Here is a 24,817-nt window from a genome sequence, read left to right as displayed (position 1 = left end):
GTAAAACGAGGAAAATCGATTTAAATCACTTCTGATGAATGGTTCCCAGCCCAGTGCAATTGTCCAGAGGAAGTTAGCGCTTCTGGACAATTGACGGGTAAACCCTTACATGACAACTTCTTAGAGGGGTTCCGAGGTACCGGCCTCCCCGAACAAGTGCCGGAATGTGGTGACTAGGGGCTTTTCACAGTAACTTCATTGAAGCCTCCATGTGACAATAAGTGATTATTATTATTGTTATTAGGTGCATCATTGGGCTACCCCCCAAATGCGACACTGGGGAACCAGGAAGCTATGTGCCATTGTAACAGTCAAGTCTGGGGGGTGACAAGTGCATTGCAGGGGCTTGTGGTAGCAAATAAGCTGAGGCATAGACACACAATGTCATGGAGGTTGAAATGGGTGGTCGTTGAAATTTAATTGAGATTAATTTTTACTTGAACATATCCTACAGCATAAAATTTTAATGTGTTTGTCCAAAATTATTTAACAAAGAATCCTTAGAGCCAGTACATGAAGAGTTTTTCGCTATATCAGTACACACTAGATTGAAGCCCTGTACAAGTCCAGTACAAGCCTAATGTCTAATCTACTGCAGCAACCAACTTTCAAACTATGCCATCTCTGAGGACTTTTAATTGGAATGCTAAACTTTGCAAAAGTTTCAAAGTCAGCGCTGGAGCATGAGGTTAATATTGTGGGCAGGGCACCATTGGTTTCCATTGAAAACTTAGATGTTGGCAGTTTCTATGGTGAGTGCTCACCAGGGAATGTCAGATTTATACCCATTCCCCCCATAATTTTTATAAACGGTAGAATGGAGTAATTTGAAACCATTCTTTTGAAGGTGAGGCAACAGAAAATAGTTCTATCGAGTCATTTCATATAAGGGAAATTATTATTTTCAATTTCTTGTGTTTTATTTTTGGCTGAATGACAAACACGGCATTCCAAAAATAATGAAAAATAATTAAGTCACTTTCGGGACATTTCAGCGCGATAAAATACAATAATATTCATTTTCTACCTTTCAATAGTGGAATTAACAAAACAGTATCTAATTATCAATAAAACACATTGGGATATCCTGACGCCATGAAAGGCACTAGATAAAAGCAAGCACATTTTTTATTCTGTTGCGACCCCCTCAGGGACCAAACCCCATGTTGTGTACGGTTCCCCTCCTACACTTTGGAGTATAAACTCCCACAATAATTGGGGGCAGAGCCTCCCCCTGAAATAGGAGGAACCTCATAGGATATAAACCCCGACCTGGGAGTTGGTCAGAGAGGGTGACCCTGCGGGGTGAGGAGTAGTGTAATTGTAAATTGCGAGCAGAGTAAATAAACCTAGTTGTTATCCTGCCTACCTGGTGTCGTACGAAGTCCTTACCTTCGACGATCACAGATTAATTTATGGACATTGGCATTTCTGGCAAGTCCAACATCCATTGCCCATCCCTAATCATCCTCGACTACATATGTGTAATATAAATGTCAGTGTTATTTGTTTCTTTTATTTTATTTTCGCATTTACTTTCCTGGAAATAATATTTCCATATGATGTTGATCATTAACCTGATCAACATTTGGGAATTTGTAGCTGAAGTTCTTCACTTATAATACACAGAATCACATCGAATTTACGAGACAGAAAAAGACCATTTGCTCCAACAGCTCAAAGTCGGTACTTGTGCCCCACATGAGCTGACTCACATCTATTTCATCTAACCCTATCGGCATATCCTTCTATTCCTTTCTCCATCATGTACCTATCTAGCTCCCCCTTAAACACACACCTGATTAATCAATTGGAGAATATTGTTCTGAAAACCTACAGCAATAAATGTCAGAGAGAAATCAATTCCTTCCTGAATGTCACACACTGCACTGCTCTTAGCTGTCAACCACAAAGCTTCTCCAGGGACGAAAAATGCAAACCCTTAAACATTGGTGTCAACAACATGAACTTGGCTTCCATCAAGCTTCATTTTTATCCCTGCTCCCACTAAGTAAAGAGCATTTCTGTTGAACAGCATAAAATGGCAGCAACCTTGTTGTAAAAATAAATAGCTAGTGCCTAACAACGTGAAATATGCCTCCAAATTCTATCCATCACCCAGTTTTAAGATGTGGAATTACAAAAAATTTGATGATACGAGGGAAGATAATGATTTCCATGAGCCTCTGCAATCTTACAGTTTATGATATAGTTGCAATCCAATCTTTTTCAAATACCACTATTCAAATGAACTAATGAGTGTGTGTAAATTACAGTTTGGAATCTATACCTTTCACTTACTGCCCTGGCTGAGATAATCTTCTCAAAACATGTTTTTCTAATTAAGAGGCAATTTAACATGGCCAATCCACCTAGCCTGCACATCTTTGGGTTGTGGGGGTGCGACCCACATAGACATGGGGAGTGTGGTAGTATGTATTGGGGGTCATGTGGGACTGGAAGCCCTAATGTCATTGGCTGACAGATCCCGGGTCCTGGTTGGCCGTTGACCTCAAGCTCCGCCCTGAAGGCAGAGTCTCAGAAGCCGGAGTCTTCCCCCGCAGGCCAGTTTACTATCGAGCTGCGGGGGAACAGACACGCTTAATAAAGCCTCATCGCGCCCCCGGTGCGACTCGGCGTTTGGACCACGCAAGCCTGTGGGGTGTCCGGGGGGGGGTGGTAGGGGGTTTGCCGCGACGGGTACGTACGGGGCCCAATGGCCTGCCGCGCGGTCGGGGCCGTAGGCGCGGGTATTACGCGCGGCCACGTCTAGGGAGGCTGCTAGGGCCCGTGCCTCTGAGAGTCCTAGCGACTCTTTTTCTAGAAGTCTTTGGCGGATTTGGGAGGATTGCATACCTGCCACAAAAGCATTGCGCATTAACATGTCCGTGTGTTCGTTTGCGTTCACCGACGGGCAGCTGCAGGCTCGTCCCAAAATCAGCAGCGCGGCGTAGAACTCGTCCATCGATTCTCCGGGAGCTTACCAAATCTATGCTCGCTGGCACAAAGACGCCATGAGACGAATAGAGTGAAGTCGATGAGGCTTTATTAAGCGTGTCTGTTCCCCCGCAGCTCGATAGCAAACTTGCCTGCGGGGGAAGACTCCGGCTTCTTATACTCCGCCTTCAGGCCCCAGACCTGTACGACGCATGGGGGCGGCCATTTTGTCCACCCCCGCCACCATCTTGTGACCCCCCAGCCACGTGCGATGTATGGGGCGGCCATTTTGTTAATCCCCGACGCCATCTTGGACGGCAACAACGGACCCCACTCCACTACTACAACCACGGCTCGCTTCGATTACGCTCGATCAGGCTCGGCCCCGGACACTCCAGACGACGACGACAACGGTCCTAATAAACGGCCACGAGACGCCATGCCTAGTCGACTCCGGGAGCACGGAAAGCTTTATACACCCCAACATGGTAAGACGCTGTTCCTTGACCACCTATCCCAGCGCACAAAAGATTTGCCTAGCTGCAGGATCCCACTCCGTACAGATCCAGGGATTCTGCATAGTTACCCTTACGGTGCAGGGGAGGGAGTTCAAAAAATACAAACTTAACGTCCTTCCCCAACTCTGTGCCCCCACCTTGCTGGGATTAGATTTCCAATGTAATCTACAGAGCCTTACGTTCAAATTCGGCGGCCCCATACCCCCTTTGTGCGCTACAGGGAGAATGTGCAACTCCACACAGACAGTGTTCCAGGGCCGGGATCGAACCCGGGCCCTCTGCACTGTGAGGCATCAGTGCTAACCACTGCACCACTGCGCCTCCCTGATGGCTGAGATAATGAAGCTCAAGTCTAACAGTTGATTCTGACCATGAGAAACTGTGTGTTTAAATTTACATTAAATTTCTGGGACGTTAGCAAGTAGTGTAAGTTTATTAATTTCCCCATCGCATGGTCATAATTTCTGTGTGATGAATTTCAAGCAGGTTCGGCTGGCCTCAAAACTTTACTTTTCAGTTTAAGTCATACAATTGACAGCATAATATTACAATACAGTTCCCTTAAGTTTAAGAATTTAAAGATATAGTAGGAGGAGTCGGCCATATGGTCCTTTGAGGCTGCTGTGCCATATATTAAGAGTATAGCTGATCCCCAATATCAACTGTATTTTCCTGTTGATCCCCATATCCCTTGATTTCCTTAGAGCCCAGAAATTTATCAATCCCAGCCTTGAATATACTCAGTGATTGAGCATCACGGCCCTTTGAGGTATGAATTCCAAAGATTACCAACCTCTAACTTTTTTGTCATCATAGTCCAAAATGCCCACCGCCTTATCCTGAGACTATGCTCCCATTGTTCTAGATTCTGCAGTTAAGGGAAACAGCCTCTCAGCATCTTCCCTGCCAATCCATCTCGGAATCTTTAAGATCCTGATAGGTCTTGACAGGGTGAAAGTGGAAAGAATGTTTCCTCTTGTGGAAGAATCAAAAATTGGGGTCACCAAAATAAGGGACCGTCCATTTAAAAACAGATGAGGAGATTTATTTTTCTCTCAGAGGTGCATGCGTATTTGGAACGCTCTTCTTCAAAAGGCAGCAGAAGCAGAACCTTTGAATATTTTTAAGAGATTCTGGTGAGCGAGATGGTGAAAGGCTATCGGGATTCAGCGAGGATGTGAACTTTAGGTTACAATCAGATCAACCACGATCTTATTGAATGGCAGAGTAGACTCGTGGGACCAAGTAGCCTACTCCTGCTCCTAGAATGCATGTCTGTATATGGTTCAGTGAAATGTGGCCTATGTAGGGGCTTCTGGTGATGGTGATGTGCTGAGCACGTGGCTCTCCTCCAGAACATAGCCAGATAGGCACTTTTAGGCAAAATTAGCCCGAAGATTCGGTAGCATATCACCCACAATTAAGAAAGGGAAGGAACAGAGCCAGCATGCCAGAAAATGGGTGCTCAAGAGGATGAAGAGACGGTAGGAGTGGAGGAAAAGGATACGAAGGGCGAACCGGTGGACCCACGAGGCGATGGTACCCCATGGACCCCAGAGAGAGGGAGACTGACGACCCGCCTCCCGAGTATCAGCCTCCCCCCCTCCCTGCCTGGAGATGGATGGAAGGCATTTCTTATGAAGGACGCAATGAGAGAGGTGTCAAACGTGGAAATACAGGTGGCGGTCAAGGTAACAGTTACAGAGGCATTGGTCGCCATGTAAATGGCAGACAATGGGCTGGAGCAGAAGGCGGAGGCGCAGGGATAAACGATCCAGGAGCTTCAGAAGGCATTGATGGATCATAGTGACAGGATTGCCACCCTGGAGGCTGAATTCAAAAAGTTGGTGGTGACCCAGGGGAGCTTGAAGGGGAAAGTTAAAGACCAGAAGGCTCAGTCCAGACGCCAGAACATTCAGATTGTGGGCCTGCCAGAGGAGTTTGAAGGCAGGTACCTGGTGAGCTATGTAGCCCAAATGCTGGGCAACCTAGTATGGAGGGACAGCTTCTCCAACCCCACCCCTCTCCCAGAGATCGACAGAGTGCACAGGTCGCTCTGGCCAAAGCCCAAGGCGGGTGAACAACCGAGGGCGATTATCGCAAAATTGCATCGGTATCAGGATCGTGAGAAGATCCTGAGGTGGGTGAGATGGACAAAGGTGAATAGCTGGGAAGGACACAGAATCAGGGTCTAAACTGGGGAGGACTTGGCAAAACGCAGGGCTGAATTTAACCAGGCGAAATTGGCACTGCACAGGAACGGCGTAAAATCTGGAATGCTGTTCCCAGCCAGGTTCTGGGTCATGTTCCAGAATAAGGAACACTACTTCAACACCCCGCGGAAGCAGATGAGTTTGTTCAGATGAACAGCCTGGACAAGGGGCAGGCAAGGTAATGCTGAAGGTGAGGCAGAGGAGGAAAGAGGGAAAGAAAAAAAATATGATGGACATATAATATGTTTCCGCGGGACTGTGGTACCTCGCTTTGATGAGAATGACCAGATCACAGGGAAGGCGAGGGCAGCAGAACACAGGTGAGGGTGAATCACAGGCAGAGGAAGCAGACAGTCATTGGGCAGAAGACAGGGGTAAGACCAGAACGGGGAGGGGGGCTACCACACTTGTGGGGATAGCCAGCACAGGAAGTACAATATCAAGGGGGACTGCACCGCAACTCCCAGCTGGGAGGGAATGCCTGGCAGGGGTAGATGGAGGAGAGGGGGGGGGGGGTTGATACAGGGAGGGGGAACACAAAGGGGGAGATAGGGAGGGGGGAACAAGGGGTGGGGGAGGGGATAGAAGGGATGACAGAAAGGAGAAGGAACACAAGGGCAACACAAAGAGAAGAAAGGTTTGGGTCTCAGTTTGGTTTCAGCAGATAAGGGGCAGGTTGAGGGAACAAGATGGTGCTGCAAGCAGCTACTTTGGAGGGTTGTGGTGAATGTATTCACCAGAATAAGTTGTTTGTAGAGTATTGTAATATGATCCCTTTTCCATGTAGTGTACTGGAACCCTGGTGAGCTCGCCTCTGGCTCCACCCCCCCGGACGGTATATAGACCGGCCGCCTGGGGGCGGCGCTCAGCTGTTACAGTGATCTCAGGCAGGCAAGTTCTTGTGTAATAAAGCCAAAGTTCTCTTGCTCTCATCGTCTAGCAGCGGATTAATAGTACATCAAGGGTTCCTCAACAAACAGAAACCCCAGAGTGCAGGGGCGCACCCACCTGCCGTTCACACAGTTGGTGGCCATGTTGATGCCCCCCGGATAAAGGAAAATCCCGGGGCGACTTCATGGTGAGAACAGTGACCGTGGCCATTTTGGATGGCCCCCTAACAAAGGGAAACCCGGTGTACAGGACCCATTGACAGACTGATCAAGCCCCAAAACAAGGAAAAAGACAGGTTTAACTAGGGAACTGGGAACTTTCATGGAGCAGATGGGGGAGGTGTACCCATGGTGGCTACTACACCCCAGTAAGAAGGAATTTTGGTTCTTTTCGCCGGTACATAAAGTATACACATTTATTGACCTCTTTGCAGTGTGGAAATCGGTGCTTCCAGAAATAACCCGAGCGGAATACTCCGCGATAGCCATCTCTGACCATGCTCCACATTACATGGATGTGAGGTTGGGGACGAACTGTGCCCAACGTCCCGCGTAGAGGTTGGACATGGACCTCTTGGTCAACAAGGTCTTCTGCCAGAAAACATCACAGGCCATAGGCGAGAACATCACTAATAACCAGAACAGGGAAGTCTCACCTTCCACCTCCTGGGAGGCACTGAAGGTGGTGATTAGAGGAGAGATAGATTATAGCCTACAAGGCTCGTAGAGATAGGGAAGAGAGAGCGGCTAGGCAACAACTGAGCGACTCCATCCTGGAGGTTGACAGAAAATATTCCGAGACCCCGACTATAGAGCTTCCGGTGGAGAGAAGAAAGCTAGAAATTGACTTTAACTTGCTATCCACCAGGAAAGCAGTGTACTAACTATGCCAGACATGGGGGACCTCCGGCGAACACAAAGAGAAGGTTTTCCGGCTGTTAGCTCACCAGATGAGAAAGCAGGCAGCCACGTGGGAGATAGCACAGGTGAAAGATTGTAGAAGCGGAATGGTAGCCGAACCAAAAAAGGTCAACCAACCATTTGAGGCATTCTACTGGGGACTGTACACCTCCGATCTCCCCGATGGGGATGCGAGGGTGAAACAGTTCCTCGATGGACTGGACATGCCAGTCGTGGAGGACGACCAACAAGGGAAGCTGGAAGCACCATTAGGACTGGTCCAAAGATAGTCCAAAGATATGCAGGTTAGGTGGATTGGCCATGATAAATTGCCCTTAGTGTCCAAAATTGCCCTTAGTGTTGGGTGGGGTTGCTGGGTTATGGGGATAGGGTGGAGTTGTTGACCTTGGGTAGGGTGCTCTTTCCAAGAGCCGGAGCAGACGCGATGGGCCGAATGGCCTCCTTCTGCACTGTAAATTCTATGATCTATGAGGACTGGCCGAGATCATGGAAAGCATCAAATCCATGCAGGTGGTGAAGGCACTGGGGCCCGATGGGCTCCCGGTGGACTACTGTAAAAAATTCGCACCAACCCTGGCCCCGCACCTATGGGAAATATTCATAGATTTGCTAGCGAGGGGCACCCTGCTTCCAACGCAAACATAGGCCGTGATATCGCTGATACCCAAGAAAGACAAAGACCCGGTGGAATGTGGATCGTATAGACCCATTTTGCAGCTGAATGTAGACTCGAAAATACTCGCGAAAGTCCTGGCTAGGAGACTGGAAAACTGCATACCAGAGGTGGTCGCAGAGGACCAGATGGGCTTTGTCAAAGGTAGACAGCTAACTGCGAACACCAGGCAGCTGTTGAATGTAATAGTGTCCCCATCATTGGAGAGAACCCGAGAGGCGATCGTCTCCTTGGAGACAGAAAAGACCTTCAACAGTGTCGAATGGAAGTATCCCATAGAGGTACTGGAGCGGTTTGGGCTAGGAATGGGGTTCTCCTCCTGGGTGAAACTCCTGTATAACGCCCCCAAAGTGAGCATTCCGAACAACACCACCAGCTCTGAATAGTTCCAGCTGAACATAGGCATGAGGCAGGGATTCCCACTGTTCCCGCTCTTGGTCATCCTTGCACTCGAACCCCTGGTGATCGTTCTGCGAGACGCGAAAGGCTGGATGGGCATCCGAAGAGGAGGGAAAGAGCACAGAGTGTCGCTCTGTGTCGCTCTACACCTCAGACCCACAGAACGGCCTGAAAGCAATCATGCAACTCCTGGAAGAGTTCGGGGACTTCTCGGGCTACAAACTCACCTGGATAAGAGCGAGGTATTCCCGTGAACCACGAACGGGGGAGGGACAGAGGTGGAGGGGCTACCATTCAAACTAGCCCAAAGCAAATTCCACTACCTGGGGATCCAGATAGCCCATGATTGGACTCAGATCAACAAAGACAACTTGACTAGTCTGGCGGAGGAAGTTAAAAGGGACCTACGGAGATAGGACCCACTCCCGCTTTCCCTGACGGGAGGGTGCAGATGATAAAGATGAACGTGCTGCCAAGGTTCCTCTTCCTGTTCAGATCCATCCATGTTTGTGTGAGGGAGAAAAATGCCCAAGGATCTCCAAGACTACACTGCAAAGGAGAAGAAACATGGGTGGCCTGGCCCTTCTGAACCTGCAATACTACCACTGGACAGCCACAGCCGAGAGGGTGAGGGGATGGATACAAGAACCCAATATTGGTTGGGTGAGGCTGGAGCAGTCCTCCTGCAAGGGAATGACCCTCGGAGCCCTTGCCACAGCAGCACTCCCATCCCCCATGGCAAAATACAGATCCTGCCCAGTGGTGGTGGCCACATTGACAACATGTAATCAAATGAGACAACATCTCGGTTTAACTGAGATGTGCTCATGGCTCCCATCTGCTGTAACCACAAATTCCTGCCAGTCATGCTCGACGCCACCTTCACAAAATGGAGGCAGGATGGGGGGATGCTAGAACTCAGGGACTTTTACACGGGGGACAGACTCGTGACCCGAGACGAACTAACGGAAGAACTGGAGTGACCAGAAGGACAGGAGCTGCGGCACCTACAAATCAAAAACTTTCCCCACAAGGAGGCGACGAGGTACCCAAGGAACACTTTACTGGAAGAACTACTTGTCTTGATATCCACATCAGCATATCATGGTGCAATCACACACACACACTGATGGACAGGCAGTTGGACCAACCAGCACACACATAACATCACAGCCAATCACCAGTGAGAGCACACGCACTATAAAACAGGGAACACCACAGTTCCCACTCATTCTACCAGGAGATAGCTCAGAGCACAGAGCTCACAGCGTGCCACTCAGACATAGACCATGTGCTGAGTGCCTCACTAAGATAGTGTTAGGGCTGGGTCCACAGGTTAGCTGGTGAAGCACGTACCCAAGCCAATAGTTAGTTGTTACCGTTGATTAGACAATAAAACAGAGTTGTGCCATCTACAGCCGTGTTGGATCATTTGTGCAGCAGAACACCCAACACGACACTACTAAGGCGGACAGTAGGGAAAAGGGGAACCGTGGGGACATTTACGGTTGACTTCTGGAAAGGGCAAGAACACCATTAAACGGGGCAAGACAGAAATGGGAAGATGAACTCGGGGAGGAAGTAGAGTCGGGACTCTGGAGCGAAGCCGAACTACACCTCCTCCTGTGTAAGGCTAAGCCTTATGCAGTTTAAACTGGTGCACAGAGCGCACCTAACCAGAACCCAAATGAACAGGTTCTTCCCGGAGGTGGAAGGCAAGTGTGAACGGCTCATGGGAGGCCCGGCCAACCATGGTCACATGCTCTGGGTCTGGCCCAGACTTGTCTGGTTCTGGACAGCCTTTTTCAACATGATGTTCAAGGTTGTGGGGTTGAGGGTGGAGCCGTGTCCGAGAGTGGCAGTGTTTGGGGTTTCAGATCAGCCATAATAACATATGGGCAAGAGGGCCGAGGCCCTGGCATTTGCTTCCTTAATTGTACGCCAGAAAATCCTGCTCAGCTGGCGATCAGCAGGGCCACCCACAGCTACAGACTGGTTGTCAGACCTGTCGGAATTTCTCCACCTGGAGAAGGTCAAGTACACCATCTGAGGGCAGGATGAGGGCTTCCACAAAGCATGGGGGCTATTCGTCAGCCTGTTCCAAGGCCTGTTCAAAGCCAATAGTGATTTGGAAGAAAGGGGGCGGGACTGATGAAGGCAGACAAGAATGCATAGAGTGGAGAGGAACAAGGGGGAGAGCAAGGAAGGAACCCAGGGAAGTATTAAGGAGAGACATAGAAAACAAGTGCGGGGGAGGGGGGTGGGCAGAGAACACCCCCCCCCCCCCCCCCTCACCTCCCGCCGCCCCCCTCAGCGAACCCACAAGGAATCACATAATGAAGGAAAGAAGTATAATAATACAGCACACAGGACGGAAGATGGGGCCAGGACGGAGCTCAACTATCAACAGGAGAGGAGGGGGGTAGAGGGGGAGGGAGAGCAAGGAAAAAGGGAAGGACCGATAAAAGGGGTATGTGTAAAATTGTACATCAGAAACATCATACTTTGTAAATATTGTGTGCTTTATATGTCAAATTGTCAAACTTCAAATTTGAAAATGCCAATAAAAAATATATTTATTCTTCTGAACTCAGCAGAGGATACCCTATACCCTACTCAATCTCTCCTCATAGGACAATCATCTCATCCGAGGAACTAATCCAGTAAATCTTCATTGCATTCCCTCCAGGGCTAGTATATCCTTCCTTGGTGTAGAGAACAAAACAGTTCACCGTATTACAGCTATGATCTCATGAAACTTTCTGTATAATTTCTGAAAACATTGCTACTCATGTACCCAATCCCCTTGCAATAAAGGCCGACATACCACTTGCCTTCCCAATTGCTTGCTGTATTTGTGTGTTAAGTTTCCATATCTATTACCAAAGTGAATAACCTTATGTGTTCCCACGTTATACTTCATCTGCCACCTTCTTGGCCTTTTGCTCAACATATCCATATCTCTTTGCAAAACCTTTGTGTGCTACTTATTGTTCTGCCTAGCTGAAAGGCACGGTGGCACAGTGGTTAGCACTGCAGTCTCACAGCTCCAGGGTCCCAAATTCAATTCCGGCCTCGGGTGACTGTGTGGAGTTTGCACTTTCTCCCCGTGTATGCATGGAATTCTTCCGGGTGCTACGGTTTCCTCCCACAATCTAAAGATCCGCAGGTTTGGCCATGCTAAATTGTCCCTTAGTTTCCAAAAGGTTAGTGAGTTACCGGGATAGGGTGGAGGAGTAGGGGGCTCTTTCCAAGGGCCTGTGCAGACCTGATGGGCTGAATGGCCTCCTTCTGCACCGTAAATTCTATGATTCTTTGAATGGCTGACTAACTTACATGCAATTCCTCATTTAAATCATCCTTATAGATTGTAAATATCTGAATCTCCAGCAATGACCCTTGTGGCACCCCAGTAATAACAACCTGCCAATCTTATGTAACCCATTTATTCCTACTCTGTTGTCTGTCTTTCAACCGATCCTCTAACCATGTTAATATATTACCTCCAAACCCATGAGCCCTTATTTTGTGCAACAAAACTTTTCATAGGGTGCAATACATTTTGAAAACAAAAATATACAACATCTACTGCACCAGATTATCTTGATCTATCCTGATGCCACATCCTCAGAAAACTCAGATTGGTTAAACAAGATTTCCTTACATATTTTGATTTCCTAAGTGCACTGCTACCAATTCCTGAATAATGGATTCCAGCATTTTCCCAACGGTGGATGTAATGGATTAATTGTATACAACTCTTGAAAGGGCTGCGCAGCTCTCAGAGTGCGAAGGTAGATGATCAATCTCTTTTGTTCACACTGTTTCTTCCCAACATCAATCTTCATTGAGGTTTCTGCACCATCAGCTTGCCTTGGAGTGGCAAATTCTGTCTCCTTGGATTCTTCCTTCTTGGAACGAGCCGCATGTGTGGATGATCGTCCTCTACAACCACTCTTGGTTTGTCTTTTGATTGATCATCTCTTCTTGTAGCTTACCTGCACTTGCGCAGTAAGCTTTTTTTGCAATAATTACCCATCCAATTAAGAACATGAGACTGCTAATCCTATCACAGCGCATCTTTCCACACTCAAGATGTCAACAGTTTGAACTGACTTGCTTGACCACAATTCATGAACATGTCTGCAGTGCATCACCATGATTCATTGGCTCACATCACCTGTTCCAAGTTAAATCTGCTGGCCCACGAAAGCCTTTTGCCGATATGTCATAAAAACCACGGGTGGGATATTCCGTCGGCTGATGCCGGAATCGTGATTGGGCGGAGAATCGGTTCATGGTGGGCGCCGGTTTCATGCCAAATCGAAATTTTCTGGTGCCCTGACAGCAGTGTCAATGTGTTCCACTCCGCACATACAATGAACACCATTTGCATATCATTAGTGGGCCCGTCCAGGTATTCTCCAGGGCCTCTGCTAGTCTCCGCCTCCACTGGGGGGAATTTCCCACGGCAAATTTCACTTATGCTTTTAAAACGCGGGAAACAGGCTCAGTGGCTGATGAGGGAGAGCGAGGAGATAGGACATGCAGAGGCGCTACCATGGGCTGCAGGTCCTGACACTGGCAAGGCTGGCTGGGGGTGGGGGTCGCCCTGCCAGTGCCGGGGGTGGGGGAAGGGAAGAAACTTGGGGCAGGCCATGGAGTCAGGGTCGGCGTGACCTCCCATTGGACTGGGTCGGTGTCCAGGCATGGACCGCCATTGTCACAGCCTGCAAGGCAGCCACCTTGCTGCATACCCCATTGCCCACCCACCTTAAAAGCAGAACTAAATAAGGTGAAGTAGATTTAGGACTGAGTTTAGGAGGAACTTCTTCACCCAAAGGGTTGTGAATCTATGGAATTCCTTGCCCAGTGAAGCATGATCTCATTGAATGGCGGAGCAGGCTCGAGGGACCAGATGACCTACTCCTGCTCCTAGTTCTTATGTTTTTATGTTCTTATGTTGACCTAGAGGAACAGGAGCCAGCCACTGAGAATGGAGAGCTGGCCACCCAACAGGCTGAGGAAGAGGAGAAGGTGCAAAGGAGGTGCCGCATGAGGCCTCATGTGTATCGGCAGTGCCTGTCATTCGCCAACCTGCTGGACCGGGCATGTCGTCGAAGACTCTGGCTCAGCAGGGGACAGAACAGGACTGGAAAATCCCAGCCATGGACAGGACTGGAAAATCCCAGCCATGGACAGGACTGGAAAATCCCGACCACAGGCAGGACTGGAAAATTCTGACCGCAGAGGCGACCAGAATTTCCTGATCATGGACAGGACTGGAAAAACCTGACAGGACCGGAAAATCCCACCCTAAGTGACAGTCCAACCCCCTACTTTATAAAACTCCTAAAAAGTATGCAAACGATTGAGAATTTAATTAATTCAACCTGACAACACATGAACTGTGGACTTTAATGCAAATACAGAGTGTAGTAGGCATTTCATTGTTATCTTGAATGAAGGAGTCCTACATTTTGCAATGTATGCAATGACTGTAATAATTTGTTCATTGAACTGTTCTTAATTGTGCAATCCTTTTATTATTTTACACTTTATTTGAATGATTGCCTGTAACTATATTATGAAGTATGATTACTTGTTTTATTTATATCGTCATCACAATTTGGCACCTGCCACCACGATGGCTTGTCAATAAAGTATCGATCCACATCAAATTGCGCGATAACATTATTTACGTAGAGTAAAGTTCGATATTGCAGGTACTGCAGTTTTCCAATACATATTTGTGTCCAATATTCCCTCCTGGATGTGTATGTGTGCGAATGAGTACAGCAACCCAGAAGATAGCACACAGCACACTCACACGTTGCCCCATTTAAAATGTCTCACCGTGTAAAAAAAATGAAAGGTCTCACACAGCTAAATGCACAGACCAAACACACAAAAAGAATTAGGGGGACATAAATGGTTACTAGGCAGTTAAATTAAATTGAGTAGTCCTTAATTAGCACTCCATTTAACACTTTAAAATGAACCAGCTGATTTTACAGGGGGAACCGTGTTGAGTCTCCTTCTTTGGTGGATGGAAAGGCCAATGGCCTTTTTAATCCATCTTTGGAAAGAAATATATTAAATAAAACAGAACAAGTTCCAGAACATCATTATCTAGAAGTTCAGCTAGAACTGAAATCAGTCAAAAACTGAGGCCGGATTCTCCAATCGCCAAGTTCTGACACCGGCGTGAAAAGCGGCGTGAACCACTCCGGCGTCAACGGTCCTCAATTGTCCGATATGCTCCCCTTCCTGAGTGGTTCCCGCAGCTCCAGCTGACATGGCACGGCCGGCGTGATTCCGCGCATGTGTGTGGGCTCCTGTCTCCGCGCTGTTTCCCGGGCAATATGGCGGAGCCCTACAGGGGCCCGGTGCGGAGGAACGTAGGCCCCCATGGAACCAGCCCTCCCGCTGATCGGTAGGCCCCGATCGCGGGCCAGGCCACAGTGGAGGCCCCCCCGGGATCTGGTCCCCCCACCCCCGCACCAAGACGGCCTCCGCAGACACAACTTCCAGGTCCCGCCGTGTGGGACCATACGTGACCCATGCCGGCAGGACTCGGCCGAACTCGGTTGGGCACTCGGCCCGTCGAGGCCCGGAGAATCGCCAGGGGGGCCGCTTTCAACGGCCCCCAACCGGGGCGGCGGCAATACCGCAGGTGCCCAAGAATCGATGCCAGAGAACCGGCGAGCTGGCGTCGTGGCGGCATGGCATGATTCTCGTGTCCCCCCGGGGATTCTCTGGAACGGCGGTGGTCGGAGAATCCCGGCCTGAGAAACTAAAAGACAATGTACGCAGGACTGCACCGCCTCATTCTAAAACTGAAAGCTAAGACATAAAGAAGAGGGGGCGAGAGCAGTGGGGCACAGGAACAGGGGAAAAAGAGGAAGAGGGCAAAGGGAAAACACAGACTGACCCTGGGATGGGACCACGACACGAACGGGAAAGCTAGCGGCTAGAAGTACGTGAGAGAAGGAGGGCCGCATGGGAGTGAGTGCCTCGTGGGGGGGGGGGGGTAAACATCACAAGAAGGGAGACAAATGGGGGAAGGTAGAAGGGGGGGAAGAGAGAGAGGGGCAGCACGGTAGCACACCGGGCAGCACGGTAGCACAGTGGTTAGCACTGTTGCTTCACAGCTCCAGGGTCCCAGGTTCAATTCCCGGCTTGGGTCACTGTCTGTGCGGAATCTGTACGTTCTCCTCGTGTCTGCGTGGGTTTCCTCCGGGTGCTCCGGTTTCCTCCCACAGTCCAAAGACTGAAAACCTCCATCAGGATAGTCACCTGGAACGTCAGGGGACTTAACAGCCCAGTGAAAAGATGCAGAGTGAAAGCTGACATTTTCTTCCTCCAAGAGACGCACCTGAGGGAAAAGGACTGACTGCGGATAAGGAAGGGCTGTGTGGGTCAGACCTACCATTCATGTTACGGGACGAGAGCTAGTCGGGTAGCCATACTAATAAATAAGAGAATGGTGTTTACTGCGATTAAGATGGTTACGGATCCAGCGGGAAGGTAAGTCATGGTCAGTGGTGTCCTGGACGGGGCACCAGGGGTCCTGGTCAAAATGTACGACATGGAGTTTATAAAGAAGACGACGACGAAAATCCCTGACCCAGGCATGACTTATCATGGGGGGGGCACTTTAACTGTGTACAGGACCCATGGGCTTACAGGTCGAACCCCAAAACAGGGAAGACCTAATACGGCAAAAGAAACTGGGCACATTCATGGAGCAGATTGAGGCAGTGGACTCATGGCGGTTCACCTACCCAGGGGAGAAAGGTTTCTCCTTCTTCTCCCAGGTACATAAAGTATGTACCCAGACTGACTTCTTTGCAGTGGGGAAATTGGTCTCCTGGGGATAGTAAGAGCAGAATACTCCGTGATCGTAATCGCCGACCAGGTTGCATACTACATGAAAATGAAAATCGTTTATTGTCACAAGGAGGCTTCAATGAAGTTACTGTGAAAAGCCCCTAGTCGCCACATTCTGACGCCTGTTCAGGTAGGCTGTTACAGAAATTGAACCCACGCTGCTGGCCTTGTTCTGCTTGACAAGTCGGCTGTTTAGCTCACTGTGCTAAACCAGCCCCTTGGACACGCCCAAACATGCCCCATATACCTGTCTATGGCCTGTGCATCCTCACAGGCCATAGACAGGTATATTACCAACAACCAGAATGGAGAGGTCTCACCTTCCACGCTCTGGTAGGTGCTGAAAGCTGTCATCGGAGTGAGATTATTGCTATAAAGCTTGCAGAGACAAGGAAGAGAGGATGGCTAGATAACAGCTAGTCGACTCCATACAGGTGGTAGACTGGCGATACTACATCGGCGAACATCAGGCGCCTACCAAACATTATAATGACCCCACCCAGGAAGAGAACATCAGAGGTGATCATCTTTCTGGATGCAGAAAAGGTTTTTGAGCCAAATGGAAGTACCTAATCGAAGTACTGGACCGGGTTGGGCTTGGAGCAGGGTCCACCACCTGGATGAAATTCCTGTACGGCACTCGCATGCGGACAAAAACCATCGGCTCAAAGCTGCACAGAGGCACAAGTCAGGAATGCCCGCTGTCCATGCTGCTGTTCGCCCTGGCGATCGAGCCATGAGCGATCACACTCAGAACGGCGAAGAACTGGAAGGGGTTCAAGAGGCGAGACTCGATCTAAGCAGACGACCTGCTCCTCTCCGTCGCAGACCCACAAAGCAGCATGGAGAGAATCATGGCATGCTTGAAAGAGTTTGGAGCCTTCTCGGTTACAAACCCAACCTGAGCAAAAGTGAAACCTTCCCTGTGAATCCACAAGGGAGAGGGGCAGAGTTGGAGGGACTACAATTTAACCAAGCCTGACACAAATACCACTACCTGGGGTCCAAATCGCCCACTGTACATGGATCCACAAATGGAATCGAACCAGCTTGTTGGAAGAAGTTTAAAAGGACCTGCAGAGGTGGGACACACTCTCATTCATCCTAGCAGGGAGGTTACAGACGATCAAGATGAACATACTGTCCAGGATTCCTCTTCCTTGTCAGAGACATACCGATCTACACCCCCAATGCCTTGTTCAATACAGTAGAAAAAATGATCCTGGTGTTTGTGTGTGTGTGTGTGTGTGGGCTGGTGGTGGGGGGAGGGGAGGGGGGTGGGGGGAGAAGGGGCGGGGTGGGGGGGGATGGATGGGTGGGTAAAAATAGAGGAGAGTTCCTGCACAGGGACGTCCCTCCGGGCTCTGGCCACAGCAGCGCTCCCATCTACTCTGGCCAAGCACTCTACAAGCCCAGTGGTAATGGCCACGCTCCGGTCATGAAACCAGCTAAATCAACACTTTGGTCTGACCGAAATGTCCATCATGGCCCCCATCTGCAAAAACCATAGGATCGCGCCAGCCAAAATCCACGCCACCTTCAAAAGGACAGGGCAGGGGACACCGACAGTTAGGGACTTCTACACGGACAACACTAGAGGAACTAACAGAGAAGCTCCAACTGACCAGAGGAATGAGCTAGATACATGCAAATCAAAAGCTCCCTACGTAGGGAAATGAAGCCATACACACGGGCGATGAGACAATCACTATTACAAGGACTGCTGGATGCGGACAACTTGGTGGGGGGGAAATTGCGGGGACTTGAATGGGTGACTGCTGGTGAAGGCACCCTCCCCACTGGATGAGACAAGAGAAAAATGGGAGGGAAAGCTATGGGGCGGGATTCTCCCCTACCCAGAGGGGCGTGGCGTCCCGGCGGTACAGGGCGTGAACCACTCCGGCGTCGGGCCGCCCCAAAGGTACGGAATCTTCCGCTCCTTCAGGAGCTAGGCCCGCCGCGGAGTGGTTTGCGCCCCGCCGGCCGGCGGGAAAGGGGCTTGGCGCCATGCCAACCGGTGCCGAAGGGCCTCCGCCGGCCGGCGCGAGTTGGCGCATGCGCGTGAGCACCAGCATGTACTGGCGTCATCCCCGTGCATGCGCAGAGGGCTTTCTTTCCGCACCGGGAATGGCGGACCGGTACAGCCTCTGGTGCGGAAGGATAGAGTGCCTCCGAGGCACAGGCCCGCCCACGGATCTGTGGGCCCCAATCGCGGGCCAGGCCACCATGGGGGCACCTCCCGGGGCCCAATCCCCCCATGCCCCCCAAGAACCCCGGTGCCCGCCATGTCCCGCCGGTAAGGGACCTACTTCAATTTACGCTGGCGGGACTGGCAAAAGGCAGGTGGGACTTCGGCCCATCGCGGGCCGGAGAATTTGGGCAGCCCCGGCGCCCATTGAGTCGCGCCGGACCCTGCCATTCTCCGAGGCGGGCGGCGCGGCTCACGCCGGGCCAATTTTTGGGGGGCCGGAGAATTAGGAGGACGGCGGGGGCGAGATTCATGCTGACCCCCGGCGATTCTCCTACCCGGTTGGGGGGTCAGAGAATCCCGCCCATGGGTTTTAATAGGGCGGGGACTCTGGATCGAAGCTCTGAACAGGATCAACTCCACAGCCACATGTGCAAGGCTAAATACCTGCCTAATGCAACTGAAAGTGGCACATGGAGCATACCTACCCGGAACCCAAATGAGCAGGTTCTTCTTGGAGGTGTGACTGGTGCCAGAAAAGTCCAGCCAACCATACCCCCATGTTCCGGGCATGTCCCAAGCCTTCTTTGAGGTAATGTCCAAGGTTGTGAGGATGAGGGTGGAGCCATGTCCGAAGGTGGCAGTCTTCGGGGTAGCAGACTAGCCAGAACTGTTTATGGGGAGGATGGCCGATGCCCTAACCTTTGCCTCCCTATTCGTGCGCCGAAGAATCCTGCTCGGCTGGCGATCAGCAGCTACACCTAAAGCTGCAGACGGACTGGCCAACCTGTCCAAATGGAGAAAATGAAATTCACCAACTGGGGGTCAGAAGAGGGCTTCCACATGGTGTGGAGGCCAATCACCTACCTGTTCCAGGACCTGTTTGTAGCCGACAGCCAATAGACTAAGGTGAGGGGGCCCACAGAAGGACCACGGACACTTTTGAAAAGGGAGAGAGGGAGGGAGGGAGGGGGGTAGAGAATTGGGAGGCACATAGGTTGACCACACCCCATGTGGACGGGGGGGGGGGGGGGGGGGGGGCGGGGGGTGGGGCACCAAGTTTGTAAATTCAGACAACTAAATAGGAACAACCTACCACTACGTAACATATGTATTGCTATAATACTATATACAGGAATGGTGAACCAGTGAATAAAGAAAACACACCAGATAGCAAGAAGGGGAGGGGGTCTCGAGGATGTCAAGGGAGTTGGGGTGAGGAGGCTAATTCAAATGTGGGGCTATTGTAAACTGTAAACTGTAACTCATGTGTACAGATTAGCTTCTGTTTAGTTTTGTTGTGTGTCAAAAGAAAAAACTCGAGTAAAAACATTTTTTAAAAAGATCAATCTCTGGGTGAACCAAGCCTTGGTGAATCCATATCTGAGCGTGCAAATTATAAAGTGGAAAAGTTCCTTTTGTAGCAAATTCTACTGTGACAAAATATCATTTTGTAACTTGTACACCTGTTACTCTCATTGAAGCAGTTGCAGATGCAACAGAAGGGTTGGTATAATTCTATAGACAGTTTATATTGTAGTCATAGAATTTACAGTGCAGAAGGAGGCCATTCAGCCCATCAAGTCTGCACCGGCTCTTGGAAACAGCACCCTACCCAAGGTCAACACTGCCACCCCATTCCCATAACCCAGTAACCCCACCCAACACTAAGGGCAATTTTGGACACTAAGGGCAATTTATCATGGCCAATCCACCTAACCTGCACATCTTTGGACTGTGGGAGGAAACCGGAGCACCCGGAGGAAACCCACGCACACACGGGGAGGATGTGCAGACTCCGCACAGAATCGGAACTTGGGACCCTGGAGCCGTGAAGCAATTGTGCTATCCACAAGGCTACCGTGCTGCCCCATTGTAAAGTAGGAAAAATAAAAGTAAGCAGTGGAAGTATCAAGGCTGGGCATGCCGTGCAGGCACTGGAAGCGTCAAAAGAAGTCTGATTGTCAAGTCAATCTACCATTCCATTTGCTTTAATGCACAGTTAGGAAACCTGGGGCGTCATTCTCCGCCGGCGGGAGTCTCCGTTTTGCCGGCGCCCGGGGGTTTCCCGACGGCGTGGGGCTGCCCCACAATGGGAAACGCCATTGACCGGCCGGTGTTACGGATCTCCCGCCGGCCGGTCGGGGCAGAAATGTGGCGGGGCTGGTAGGAGAATTTCACCCCTGGTTTGTCAATCCACAGAATGTCTTCCCTAATCACTCACCATTGAGTCTGCATTCAGCTGTAGGAGAAATCCCTCCCTCCACACCATACCACTCACACTAGTATTATTTAAGGGAGCAGCCATCCAGCTTCCGGTCCTTTTGATTTACTTCCGCTGCTTATGTCAGCACTGTGATTTGTGTTGGGAGGTCTGTTGTTGAGCTGGTGCAGGAGACCAGAGGATTTAGTCACACAAGTCTGCAAGATGTGTGTAGACTGTGCGTGCACTGTCACTGGGTCTGTGACACAATAAATGGAGCGGAGATTCCCAAATCAGATACGCTCTGCAAAGAGGGAGGAAGGTGAGGAGGCCCTACCTCCCAAGGCTATTTCCTCATACCTTCATCTGAGCCAGGATCAATGTCTGAGGTAACTCACATTAATCAGGTTAATGGTTACTAAACTCTGCCTATTCCTTCAACATAATCTGGAGCTTCCCACCAGGGCAAGGACGGCGCTGCCAGTTGGCCAAAATGGCCACAGTGGCATTATAAATCTGCACAACCGATTTTTGCAAGCAGGACCTGGTGACATATCCACTGTCTGCTAGATTGTCGTCCATGCATTCGGGAGGTGAAAGAGGATGTATCTACAAAGAGAGGCAATTACACCGGTCAAACTGCCAGTCGCAATCTGCGATGGGTTGTGGGCGGATGTCTGGAGGGTCACAGAGCGATTGGCTGCAGCCTTCCCGATCGCAGGAGAAGCACCCAACTGCCGTGACCGGCTGTTAAATTGAGAATGCCAGGGCGGCATGTGGTGCAGTGGAAAGCACTGGAACTGCGGCGCTGAGGACCCGGGTTTGAATCCCAGCTGTGGGTCACTGTCCGTGTGGAGTTTGCACATACTGCCATGTCTGTGTGGGTTTCACCCCCACAACCCAAAGATGTGCAGATTATGAAAATGAAATGAAGAATGAAAATCACTTATTGTCACAAGTAGGCTTCAAATGAAGTTACTGTGAAAAGCCCCGAGTCGCCACATTCCGGCGCCTGTTCGGGGAGGCTGATACGGGAATTGAACCGTGCTGCTGGCCTGTTCTGCTTTTAAAAGCCAGCTATTTAGCCCAGTGTGCTAAACCAGCCCCTGGTTTAGGTTAGGTGGATTGGCCACGCTAAATTGCCCCACAATTGGAAAAATAAATAAATCATTGGGTACTCTAAATTTATTTTAAAATAATTGAGAATGACGGCCACCACCGACTTTTAAATTAAGAATGCCTGCCACGACCAGCTATTAAATGGAACGTTTCAGGCAGGACGGTGGCACAGTGGTTAGCACTGCTGCCTCACGGTGCCGAGGTCCCAGGTTCGATCCCGGCTCTGGGTCACTGTCCGTGTGGAGTTTGCACATTCTCCCCGTGTTTGCGTTGGTTTCACCACCACAACTCAAAGATGCGCAGGGTAGGTGGATTGGCCACACTAAATTGCCCCTTAATTGGAAAAATGAATTGTGTACTCAAAATTTTTTATTTTGAACAATAGAACGATGCAGTCTACCGGCCGGAAGTGGCGGTAGAGGGATGTTTCTCAATCTTTCTCAAGTAGCACTGTGGTTGGCACAGATGCTTCACAGCTCCAGGGTCCCTGGTTCGATTCCTGGCTTGGGTCACTGTCAGTGTGGAGTCTGCACGTTCTCCCCATGTCTGCGTGGGTTTCCTCCGGGTGCTTCGGTTTCCTCCCACAGTCCAAAGATGTGCAGGTTAGGTGGATTGGCCGTGCTAAATAGCCCTTAGTGTCCAAAATGGTTGGGTGGGGTTACTGGGTTGCGCGGATAGGGTGGAGGCATGGGCTTAGGTAGGGTGCTCTTTCCAAGAGCCGGTGCAGACTAGATGGGCCGAATAGCCTCCTTCTGCACTGTAAATTCTATGATTCAGTGATTAGGAGCACACAAAAATATCTCTCCAGATGAAATTTTAAAATCATATCGCAAACAGGCCCTGAAATGGCACCCTGATAAGAATCCTGACAATAAATAAAGGCAGAGTCAAAATGTAACAATTTGCAGAAGCTCTTCCTGATTCTTAAAAATGCAATATCTATGACCTATAGGGACAGAAGATTTGGCTACTCCATGAGGTTGTCAGTGTGACGAAGGCTTCAACTATAGCTTCATATTCCACAATCCTGAAGATATTCTTAGGGAATTCTCTGGAGGCAGGGTTTCCTTTGTAGATTTCTCCATGGATGATCCCTTTGATGATTTCTTTGATAATCAGCGAGGTAGATGAGGTGTTGAAAGAAGCAGGGGTGGTGGGGGGTGGGGGTGGGGGGCTTTCTTTTCTCCTTTTGGTGAATTTTCTGTGTTTGATCCCGGTTTTACTTCAGTCAGTTCATTTGGTAGCCTTGGAACTGCATCATTTTCCTCGTCTTCATTTGGAGGTGGTGGAACGGGTAGCTTCCGACCGGAATCGACATCTACCAAGTTTGTTATAATGCCAGGAAAATCACCACTTAAGAGGATTGTGGAAAACGGTCACGAAAGAGTGGAAGTAGAGGAAGATAGTCAATTAAAATCTTTAACGATAAATGATGAGGAGCAGCTACTACGATTGGATAACAAGCAAATATTCCCTCATATTTAAAACAAGTGGAAACGGTTGAGCGCTCATGGGTGAAAAGATTTTTGAGAGTATCCAGGAAGGAACTTTGCATTACGCGTAAAATTGTATAGTTCAAAATAGTTTTTCTGCTGGTTATGGCACCGATAATCCGATGTCCATGCCATACTTGGAGTTTACTTTGACGGCACCACAGAATAGGACCATCTGGTATTGATCTTTTGAGTTGTCTTTTTGTATTCTGCATTTATTGGTGCACCTTCTTGGGCAACCATTTTCAGTGAGCATTTATCTTTTGAATCTAGAGATTATTCCACTCTGATCCAAATTTTTCGAGTTAAGTGAATGCAAATAGCGTCTAACTTGCAGGAGGATTTAATATGTTAAAATGTTTCTTACTCTCTTTTGTACTGACTAATAAATATAATTGAGAATATTTAATGACATAATTAGCATTTTTTGCTTGAAATTGTACCTTTTGTGGTTTTGATTTTGCATGTATGCCACTTCAGTGATATATTGGTAACTGTTGATGTTTTTGGTGTTAGAACCTGATCATGTAATGTGTTGATGCTGGCAAGAATTAAAACTTTATTTGTTAACAAATGATGTGAAAAGAAATGTTTGTGGCACAACCATTAAACACGCACGGAAAAAGAAAAAGAAGTGGCGGCAGAGAGCTGGGCACACGCCCAGCAGGCGCATTGAGGTCATGCACCTTGTATGTCCATGCTTTTGCTGCAAAATCACCGAAGTGAGATTCCTCCATTTTCTAGGTCCGAGCAAACAAGCAACGGGATGGGGAAGAACTGGACGTGGTTCGTTTTAAACAACAACAAAAAACTGAAATTGGAACAAAGCAATGTAAAGATGATTTCTTGAGGTATGGCTTTGTGCCAATGCAAATCAGAATGCAAGGCCCATGTGTGGTACATGGAGGGAAGTACTGACAAATTAAAGTTCAAAACCCCCAAAACCCCCAAATTTGAAGACTAAGCATGCCGAGTTCAAGGACAAACCTCTTGATTCTTTTCAAAGAATGCAGTGAGAACTTAAATCATCAGCTGAATGCCTTAGCAGAAACGTAATACGGAACGACAAAGCAAGTGAGATCATGAGGACCAAGCAGGCTCACCTGTTGCATTAAAGGTAAGCATTAAAGGAACAGCCGGTTAGTAAAAGTAGGTCCTGGAAAAAAATGTCCTGAAAACCACTGAATTATACCATATTCTCCCGAAGCAGAGAGAAGCAGGATGAGAGGCACATGAATTTGCCAGGCTGGTGGGATTCCAGGGTACCACTGACTACCTGTATATGGTTCTGCAATATAGGGATGACAAAGGCTACCATTCCATCAGTGCACAGTTTGTGCGTGATCGTGCACAGTGCATCATGTTGATGA

General features: G+C 49.2%; 1 pseudogene; it reads left to right on the top strand.

Moving 5' to 3' along the window:
- The window catches only part of LOC140418109 (dnaJ homolog subfamily B member 6-like), a 33,699-nt pseudogene extending 10,260 nt beyond the window's left edge, over positions 1–23,439 (top strand).
- The last annotated feature ends 1,378 nt before the right edge of the window (positions 23,440–24,817 follow it).

The sequence above is a fragment of the Scyliorhinus torazame genome, chromosome 5 (assembly GCF_047496885.1).
Source record: "Scyliorhinus torazame isolate Kashiwa2021f chromosome 5, sScyTor2.1, whole genome shotgun sequence".
NCBI lineage: Eukaryota > Metazoa > Chordata > Chondrichthyes > Carcharhiniformes > Scyliorhinidae > Scyliorhinus > Scyliorhinus torazame.
The sequence above is the reverse complement of the archived record's forward strand: the minus strand, read 5'-3'. Positions and strand labels throughout refer to the sequence as shown.